At 44.5% G+C, this 10,302-nt stretch overlaps 1 protein-coding gene across 1 annotated transcript in view; it reads left to right on the top strand.

Annotated features, from left to right (window-relative positions):
* Window positions 1-10,302, top strand: part of zgc:161969 (uncharacterized protein LOC569044 homolog) — a 42,899-nt gene that overhangs the window by 1,494 nt on the left and 31,103 nt on the right. The window lies entirely within an intron of this gene.

Raw genomic sequence — 10,302 nt, 5'->3', positions numbered from 1 at the left:
ATCTCTTTCTCTCTCTATCTCGTATATAGTGCCTTTCATATCTATCTGTCTTCACTCTATGGCAAAAAGTTTGTGGACACCCAAGCCATTCCCAAACCATGGGCATTAATATGGCATTGCCCCCCATATCCCACCACACTCCTCCCAATCCCTCAGGGCTTTAACAGACGCCCTTTTTCTTTCAAATAATATTTCAAAGTGTCTGCAGGAATGTTGTGTGATTTCCGCCATAACAGCTTTAGTGAGGTCACAGGTACTCATAATGGAAAAGGAGACCAGGCTGGCAGTCGGTGTTCCAATTCATCCCAAAGGTGTCCAGTAGGGTTGATTGAACTCCTCCATGTCATGCCAGAGCAGGAAAGAGCCTTCCCAAAACTGAAAGCCCACAATTGTCTAAACTGTCTTTGTATGTTGTAGCATTAACAGTATCGTCCACAGGAGCCCAGGGGTCTCGCCCAAACCCTGCCATTATTCCTCTATGCAGTCCAGAAGGCAACATTTCCCTGGCATCCAACAAACCCAGGTTCATCCATCAGACTGCCAGATTACAAAGTGTGATTCTTCGCTTTACGTCACTCCAGCCATCTCTTGGCTTGGTCCATGGTGATCTTAGACTTGTGTGCACCTGCTGGGGCCACGGAAACCCACCCCATGGAGCTCCAGCCGTGCAGCTCTTGTGCTGGTGTCGTTTCCAGACACAGTTTAGAGCTCTGCGGTGGGTGATGCCACAGAGGATAAGTGATTGTTATGAGCTTCAGCACTTCACGGCTGAGCTGGTGTCGCTCCTCGATGCTTCCACTTCACAATAACTGCACTTACAGTTGACCAGGGTAGATCTAGCAGAGCAAACATTTCACATGCCGACATCTTGTGAGAGTGCGACAATTAAAGTCCGACCCGTTCTACTTGCCAGTGTCTGTCAATGGAGATCACACGGCTGTGTGCTTCATGTTATGCACCTGAAACTCACAACTCAAATCCTTTGGAGGGGTGTCCGCATACTCCTGGCCAGGTGGTTTATTTCAGTTTTTATTTTGTGTAGACGATCTGACATCTTTTTAGACCTTTTTTGAATTGCCTCTCTTATCGTTTTGACATTTCTTGTAATTTGCTTGTTCCGTCCTCATTACTGACTACTTCTGCCCTCCTCACTGTGTCATGACGCGTCCTGGGGCTCCAGTGGTCATTTATTTTAGTTTCTTCACTTTGAATGAAAGCCTCAATGATATGAATGATTTTACACTGAATCTATAGACCGGTCTTGTCTTAATGTCTATATTCTAGATCAGTGGTTCCCAGTCGCGGTCCTGGGGACCCACTGTGGCTGCTGGTTTTTGTTCCAACCAGATTCACAATTGGTGATAATAATCGATAACAACTTGTCTCATTTAATTAGCTGGTCATTTTTACTCGTCTCTTATTCTGCACTCAGAAAAAAACACAACAGTATGCTTTTTACGTTTATAAGAAATTTAGAAATGCTTGTTTTGTTCTAAAACTATAAATGCATAACCGTTTCCAATTTTCCCCATTTCCTGTGTAGTTTGCTCCCATCATTTATCCCTAATAGTGAAAATTAACAGCCAGCACAGCAGACACCCAGGATGATGAAAGCAGCAGCGACTTCAGTGTCAGACCCACTAAATAATCAATTAAATAACCAGAACACCTAGAAAAGCAGAAAGAAAATTAGGATGAAAATACTGTTAACGAGGCGGCATGGTGGCGCAGTGGGTAGCACTCCCAGGTTCTCCCCGTGTCTGCGTGGGTTTCCTCCCACAGTCCAAAGACACGCAGGTCAGGTGGATTGGTGATCCTAAATTGTCCCGGGTGTGTGTGTGTCTGTGTGTGTCCTGCGGTGGGCTGGCGCCCTGCCCAGGATTTGTTTCCTGCCTTGTGCCCTGTGTTGGCTGGGATTGGCTCCAGCAGACCCCCATGACCCTGTAGTTGGGATATAGCGGGTTGGATAATGGATGGATACTGTTAATGACTTAAAAAAATACATATTTCCTCTATTACTGCTGATTACATTTTAATAAAAATCTACCAACCTCAGTTTGTAATTTCTACATTGACTCCAAAACACAGAAACTGGGAAGTCACGACTCACTTAATTAGGCTACGAGTCCAATGAAAAACGGAAGCTGGTTGGAACAAAAACCTGCAGCCACAGTGGGTCCCCAGGACCGAGTTTGGGAAGCCCTGTTCTGTATCATGACCTTCATTTCTGTCTGCCTTGGTATTCACATTAAGTTAATTGTGCCCGTCTCACTCTTCATACGATCTCTGACCTCCGAGCCAATGTTCTACAGCAGTGACAGATCCTCTGGCCCTGACATCACAAGCACTTGGACCTGAAAAGGCCACTCTGCCCAAGTGACACCTGACAGTCCCCTACTTTGAACCCTTTTATTTCCTGATGTGTTATCTTCATTTTTCATTCGCTTTTTTACATCTGCGTGTAGTTTAGTGCCAGCCGTCATCCACCTGTGCCCCTTGTGCTCCCTCTGAAATGGTACTCAAGTGCCCTGACTTCACGTCTTCTCTTAGTCTGGCATTTTGTCGCTGTGAAGATTCAAATCCTTCTTTTTCCTCGTAGTTTTACATCATTGTTGTTTCTCCTGGATTTCTGCTGTTGTGCCTGGTGGGTGATGTGACGCTGCTGGAGTGGAGTCTTCATGGCACCCCATGCCGTTACTAAACCTGTGTATTCCTGGTTACAACGCCAGTTAAGGGAGCTTATTGTTTAGTTACAATAGCAAGGATGTGCCCTGCAGGGGGTGCCAGTGATTTGCTAGTGCCAGGCTTTAGACTGGATTTATATTATAGATATATCCAATTTATCTCTAAGTGGTAGAATATGCTCAGAACTACAAGTATTTAAACAAAGTGCCAGTTTACATCTTTTTTCAGTGCTAAATCCTCTTTCAATGAATTTGGAAAATGTGGGATGGAATTTTAATTCGGACTAAATTATTTTTTTCTAGGACTAAACATCAATAACAAGCAAATTCAAGGTCAAAGTCTAAGTGCAGGCCACTGCCACTGCTGATCAGGTGCCAGGCAGTCACATGGCTTTTGGTGTTGCCAAGCAACTGTGCATACTAGATAATCAGAACATGGCGGGAAGGCGCAAGAAAAAGGCAGACCCCCCTGCTGTGCCAGTCATCCAGGCAGTTTGGGGGACAGGTACAAACTTAAAAATAATATATATATTAGTGGAGTGAATTCAGGCTGGCAAAGTGCCACACGGGATTTCTTCCCATCAGCTTTTCCGCTCTGTCTGGCCCTCTCCTCGTGTTTCCCGATGTCCCTTTTGCACTTCTCTCACTGTACTGTGCTTGAAGTTTTTTTTTTTTTTTAAAAACGTTGTAAGCCAACATTCCCCTCATCCCTTTGCCAGCAATGCCCACCCATTAAATGACTGCTCCTATGCTGTATATGCTAACCAGCTGCCATCACTCCTTTCCAAATGTGTTCAGCTGGCTTTTTGCCGCTCCACAGCATAACACCACTCATCAGTTCTGAAGCTTATGCGTTGCTTCTAAAAATATTGCCAATATCATTCATTCTAGGAAATTAAAAGTCACTTTGGGGAAGACGTGGCGATATTGGTTATTTCCAGAAACCACTGACCTGGCTAATGAGTGCGGGCAGGCCGCTCTCCAGGGTGCTGAACCTGTTCAATAGCCGTCTGCCTCAGCAGAAACAGGGAGGATGAATGGATTTGGTGTCTGCGGCAGCTTGTGAATGTAGGCTGCTAAGTATAGGGCTGGCTGGCACTGGGCACCGGTCAGGTGGGAAAGTGCCAAAGCACATTTCTGTAGTATACAGTGAAGTAAACGTCTTTTTTGTCTTTCAGAATTTTTAACTAGCCTGAATGTCACTTCTGTCACTCTCTGGATCACCAGCCTTCTGTAACAGCACGACTGTGTGTTTGTGGCCATTCCACAAGTGTTATCACGCTGTTACAATTCCTGCACTCTGTGCCACCCAGGTGTGTCAATACTTGCTAGTGGTCACATATCGGGGATCAGACTTCCACAGCACCAGCGTCACATTTGTGGTCAAGGATCAGACTGCAGAGTCTTCTTCTTCTTTCGGATACTCGGTTAGGGGTTGCCACAGTAGATAATCTTCTTCCATATCTTCCTATCCTCGTCATCTTGTTTTGTCACACCCATCACCTGCATGTCCTCTCTCACCACATCCATAAACCTTCTCTTAGGCCTTCCTCTTTTCCTTTTCCCTGACAGCTCTATCCTTAACATCCTTTTCCTAATATACCCCTCATCTCTCCTCTGTACATGTCCAAACCAAGGCAATCTCGCCTCTCGAACTTTGTCTCCCAACCGTCCAACTTAAGCTGACCCTCTAATGTCCATCCTCGTCACCCGCATTGCAAATCTTAGCATCTTTAACTCTGCCACCTCCAGCTCTGTCTCCTGCTTTCTGGTCAGTGCCACCATCTGCAGAGTAACATATTTATAGTCCAAAATCAACCTTCTTTACCCCTGGGTTATTGGTCTGTGGTCAGAAGTCAGCCAGCCATATCACAGGTGTAATGCAATACCAAAGTGACATGGATGCCGTCAGTGGTCATGCCTTGTTTGTGGTCAATGTTTAGTCTGCTATGCCACTAAGGTCACATGAGGGGGATCTCTATTTTATACCATGAAGACTACAAGCCTACAGTCGGGGAGCATTCGTCTGTAACACCAAGGCTGCATGATCATGGTGTGAGGGATGGTTGGGTCGGGACTCCCTGATTATGGAAGGACTGAGGGTGAGGGTTTCTCCCCTAGACTGACAGAGGGCAGCCCCCTTGGTTTCCAGCGGGGGCACAGGTCATGAGCATAGAAGCTAAGCCCATGAACATTTGCAGGGCCCTATTTGACAGCACTTCACCCACACCCGCAAGTGCTGCCAGAAGAAGCTCACTGGGCACCTTCTGGGTGACAAATAAAAGGAGCTGAAGTCAGGAGGAAGAGGACAAAGCCTGTGTGGAGGACTGAAGGAGTGGCAAAGGGACGGTGTTTGGTGCTTTGCTGTGCTGTGTTGTGGGGAGCAGAGAAAAGTGGCTGTAAATAAAGTATGTGCCCGGGCGTCACAATTGTGAGAAGGACATTATCATACACCAACAAATAAACAGCTCTAATATAAAACCTGAGACCTATCGATGTGATTGGGGTCAGCATTTTACTCCAGCTGGGTGACATATTTGTGGTGAGTGGATGTAGTCATTGTTTTATACCATCAGAATGCCAGGCTTGTTCTCAAGTGCCATCATCCTGTACACCAGAGTCATATTCTTTTTTTTTTACCAACAAAATTTCACCGTCTGCATGGAAAGAATGAAGCAAGACTTGCATAGATGGTCAACCCTTCATCTCACTCTAGCTGGAAGAATTAACACTGTTAAGATGAATATTCTTCCTAAGCTCCTTTTTTTATTTCAAAACATTCCAATATACATCAATAAATCATTTTTTAAGCAATTAAATTCAACACTAACCTCATTTATTTGGAACTCAAAACATCCACATATCCAAAGAGCGACCCTACAAAGACCAAACACAGAAGGTGGCATGGCTCTACCTAACTTCCAGTTTTATTACTGGGCAGCAGACATACAAACTATAAAAACCTGGACACAAATAGAAGAACATACACAGGCCTGGTCCGCAATAGAAATAAAGTCCTGCAGTACTTCTTTATATTCCCTGCTCTGCGCTCCAATAAACACAAGTTATTGGCAGTATACTAATAACTCAATTGTGCTTCACTCACTTAGAATATGGAACCAAAGTAGAAAGCATTTTAAGACAGAGAAGCTTTTATCTGTGGCACCTCTGCAAGAGAACCACCTCTTTCAACCTTCACAAACATATGCAGTTTTTAATATCTGGAAACAATTTGGGATTAACTTACTTAGAGATCTTTATATAGACAAAGTCTTTGCATCCTATGAACAATTACATTCCAAATTTAACATTCCAGCTACACATTTCTTTCACTATCTTCAAATCAGGAACTTTGTTAAACAGAACCTGCCCGATTTTCCTCATCTTGCACCCTCGTCCATGCTGGAAAAAATATTGCTCAGTTTCAAGGACTCAGACACCATCTCTGCAATATAAAAAATCATTTTACAGTCCCCCCCCTTTCAGAGTCATATTCCTATGTCAGAGATCACCCTTCCTACACTGGGGTCATAGTTCTACACCAAGAAGCCTGAGATAGACATGGCCAGTGTTATGTTACAGCCAGTCCTTCACCCAACTTGCATTTATTTTATATTTCATTGTGTTTGGCCCTTGAGACATTTAAAGCTCAAAATGCCCACTGGAAGGAGTAAAACCATCAAACCTGACTCAGAATGCAAAGGGCAATGCTGAATCTTCATAAATAAAAGATTTATTTTCACAGAAATGCACTGTGACAAAAGTACGCTCTGAAGAGCTCAAAGGGCCTAGAAGGCGAGAGCTAAACAAAGTCTCAATACATAATGCAAAGAATGGTGGAGAAAAAAAAAAAGCACAAAAGAGATGAAAAACCCAGCAATCACTAAGGCACACAAATAATCACAAAAGAAATTCATTACACAACATGGGCATTCAATGAACCGCAAGGGACTGCAGGTTTTCCTTGGCCTTTATAGGGTTGAGGTCAGTCCCTTGACGCTGATGGGCAGGTGGCCCCCGTCTCTTGGGGGTGAAACTACCCACAAAACACATAAAAAGACGACACTTATGTAAAGCGAAACAAAATGGCCAACAATATTAACGTGACCAACACATCAAAAGGGAACAAGACAGACTGGCTGAAATACATCTTATCGTTTTAAAAAATTCTCAATTCTTATATTTTCATGTTTTTATGCTATTTCTGTTAGTTTGCTTGTTATTGGCGCTCTGTCGATTTCTTTTGCTTTGTAGGTGGACCGCGGGAGGCGGGGCCACCGTCATGTCAGCACTGCTGGGTCCTCCCTCAGGCTTCATACTGCAGCCAGAAACAGAATTCCTGGCAGTCTTCATTAATTAAGGAGATTCATTAGCTCGGTTTGACTCGGGTGTGGGGACGTGTTACCAGATCTTCGTTCTTGCAGCCTTATTCAAGTATACAGGCGGCTGCCCCAAACCTCCTTTTGGTCTCAAGGTCTATTCATTTTACACTCATCATTGCAATTAAGTTTGATCTTCTACTGATAACTAATCGAAGAATCCCCTATTGATATCTAATCAACGCACCCTTTTTGATAGCTGATTGGATAACCAAACTACTGAATGAGTCTAACATTCGACCCTCACTGATTCCGTTTTGAATCACCAATTGCTTGTTGAATTATCAGTGCGTGGAGGTCTGCACCAGGGTTGGTCTTTGTCTCCTTGATCTGGTTGTGGATGTATGGACTTGTGGTATAAAAATACCAGTCCCCGGTGCGCACTCTATGCTGATGACAATGTGTTGTGTGACACTAGAAAGGAGGAAGTGGAGAGGAAGTGGGAAGAATGGAGAAGGGCTTAGGAAGATGGAGGGGCGATGATAAACTAGGAGAAGAAGAATATCTGAAGTTTAGTGATGATCAGGATTCAGACATTAGCCTGTAGGGAGATCTACTGAAAAAAGTGGACATGTTGAAATATCTAGGACCAGTGGTAGGCCAAGAAGAAGAATAAAATGTAGAAATAATCAACAGAGTGCAGTGTGGAAGAAAGTATCAAGAGTATTGTGTGATCAAAGAATTAAGACAACGATAAGACTAGCAATGGATGTATGGAGCGGAGCGAGACACAGGCAGTAAAGGGAGCACAGCAGGAGAAGAAGCTGGACGTGGCAGAAATGAGAAGGTTGAGATGAATATGTGGAGTTACAGAAGAAAAACAGAATAAGAAACGAGACAATCAGAGGTACAACAAAAGAGGGAGAGATGGCTAAGAAAGGACAGGAAAGTGGGCTGAAGTGGTATGGATGTGCGATGAGGAGACACAAGGAATATGTGGGCAAAGGACTGATGGGAATGGAAGTCCAGGGGGAGGCCAAAGAAGATGTGGATGGATCAAGTAAGAGAAGATCTGAAGGAAGATGGCTTGACTGGTCAGGAGGAGTGAGAATGTGCTGCATGGAGAAGAAGGATCAAGCACATCGACCCCACACATAGAAGTGGGAAAAAGAGAAGAAGAAGAACTGCTTGTTGAATTACCACCTACCTACTTAGATTACCAGTCACTAATCCTTAATTGGCACCTGCTTGGCCGTGTCCGTTGTTCAATCCTATGTAAGACCTGATGGTTTGCCATCTCCTCAGGTGAAGTTGCCTCCTGTGGTTTTTGCTCTAAAGCAGGCCCTGTATGCTCCCAGCGTTGTTGCATTTTGGTTTCTCTTTTTCACATGACTACAGTTGAATTGCAGGTATTAGTTTCCCTCACTCCTGAATATCAGAAACATACAAACGCTTCCTGTCTTATTTTAGCTTTGTTTGTGAAGATTACGATTCTGCACTTTTTTTTTTTATTCGGTTGGCTTTGCCATCTAATTGCTGTGCCGGCACCCTGTCTCTTCTCTTCGCCTACACTCCGAGTGGCGGCCATTCAAAGTGCGGCTTCCATTCGGCTGCTCGGTTCCTGAAGCGCTGCATGAGCCAAACAACTGCCAGACTCGACACACTGAAACTGCTGACCCCAAGGGCTTCGTTCTCCTGCATGGCCACAATTGAACATTTCCATCTGTGGCCCCCTTCAACTGCTCCTTTCAGAAGATTTCAAAAGGGACATAATGAGTCTTTACTCTGAATACAACTCTGCTTTTTGTTTTGTTTTTTTAGATGTTTATACAAAATTCAATTTCGAATGTTGAGGATCTTCAACTATCTATTGGGCAGACATCACAGGACCACGTATCAGATGAGTGAGAGCGTGGCAGGGGAGATACAATTGAAGAGATAGAGTCTAGCTGCTGAAAAGACAGCGGTGTGTGTCTGTGTGTGTGTATATGTGTGTATATATGTGTGTGTGTGTCTGTGTGTGCGCGTGTCTGTGTGTCTGTCTGTGTGTGCGCGTGTCTGTGTGTGTGTCTGTGTGTGCGTCTCTGTGTGTGTGTCTGTGTGTGCGTCTCTGTGTGTAGACCTCTCTTCACCGGCGCTCCCTCCCTCCCTCAATAGCATTCACGTAAAGCCTGCTTCTCAGAGCTGCACGACTCGCCTCCTGCCTGCTTTTATACTTACTGTCGTTGAGGGCAACTCTCAGTGTGCCTCCTACACCTTTACTCCTCTTCCTCGTCCTCGTGTGTCTTTCCTTCTCACTTCCTTGTTCTTTCACATCTCCAAAGCCAAATGAAACAGTCAGATTGCTCCAAGGGACAGCACACTCGGAGAACGTAGAATTTTATCATATAGTAGATAGAAACTTGTTATAAAGTGTAATGCCTTACAAACAGTGTGTTACTTTTTCTTTTTAACATGGTGTCTATAAGGCCTCTGAAATGGCAATAAAGGATGGTGAGGCATCGATGATACGGTCCGTCTGTTTTACACAGAGAATTAGAGCTTCATCGTCAACGTAATTTATCGCTGTGTGTGTTTATTTTGGGTTTTTCCAGTAAAGGCTTCCTAAGAGGATTTTCTCAATGGTTGTACGTCTGTAGCTATAGGATGTTTAGATTTTTGGAAATCAAAAATGTGAAAATGAGCACGACATTGGCAGTGCCTAATGTACACAGTAATATACACTGCGATTGATACACAGGGACATTTTATAGGAAACAGAATACAGAAAATCGTACTGCAAGAGTCAGCTGACTGAAATATTTGATGTGGCAGAAATTCTTCCGATTGTACAACAGCCCAGTTGTAAAATGAAATCGAACATCGCAATCCTTCTCATACTGCACAGGAAACAACGGCCAATGAAGCTGAAAATGAAAATAAGGCCGACTCGGACAAATCAGTGACTGCAAATCAGGCTTGAAACGGAGCAGTGCATGGCCAGCATTACAAACACACACTGCTGTGTATGTACATATATACGTTGTGGTACATGGCCGGCCGTTCATCCCGGCCAATACCCTCAGGCCGCCAGATGGAGCCCTCCTTGCAGCATAGAGGTGCCCCGAATGCCAGCAGGGAATTATGAACAATGGACTTTTAATGCACAGCCCTGCTGGATACCATGGGGGCCGCCAGGAGTCGCTGCAGGGCGGCCCAGAGACTATTTGCCTTACGCCCAGGAAGTACGTCAGAGTCACGTGGACAAAGGGAACAAAGATGTGCTTCCTGGGTGAAGAAAAGGATTTTTATCTGACCCG

The sequence above is a fragment of the Polypterus senegalus genome, chromosome 17 (assembly GCF_016835505.1).
Source record: "Polypterus senegalus isolate Bchr_013 chromosome 17, ASM1683550v1, whole genome shotgun sequence".
NCBI classification, from domain to species: Eukaryota; Metazoa; Chordata; class Cladistia; order Polypteriformes; family Polypteridae; genus Polypterus; species Polypterus senegalus.
The sequence above is the reverse complement of the archived record's forward strand: the minus strand, read 5'-3'. Positions and strand labels throughout refer to the sequence as shown.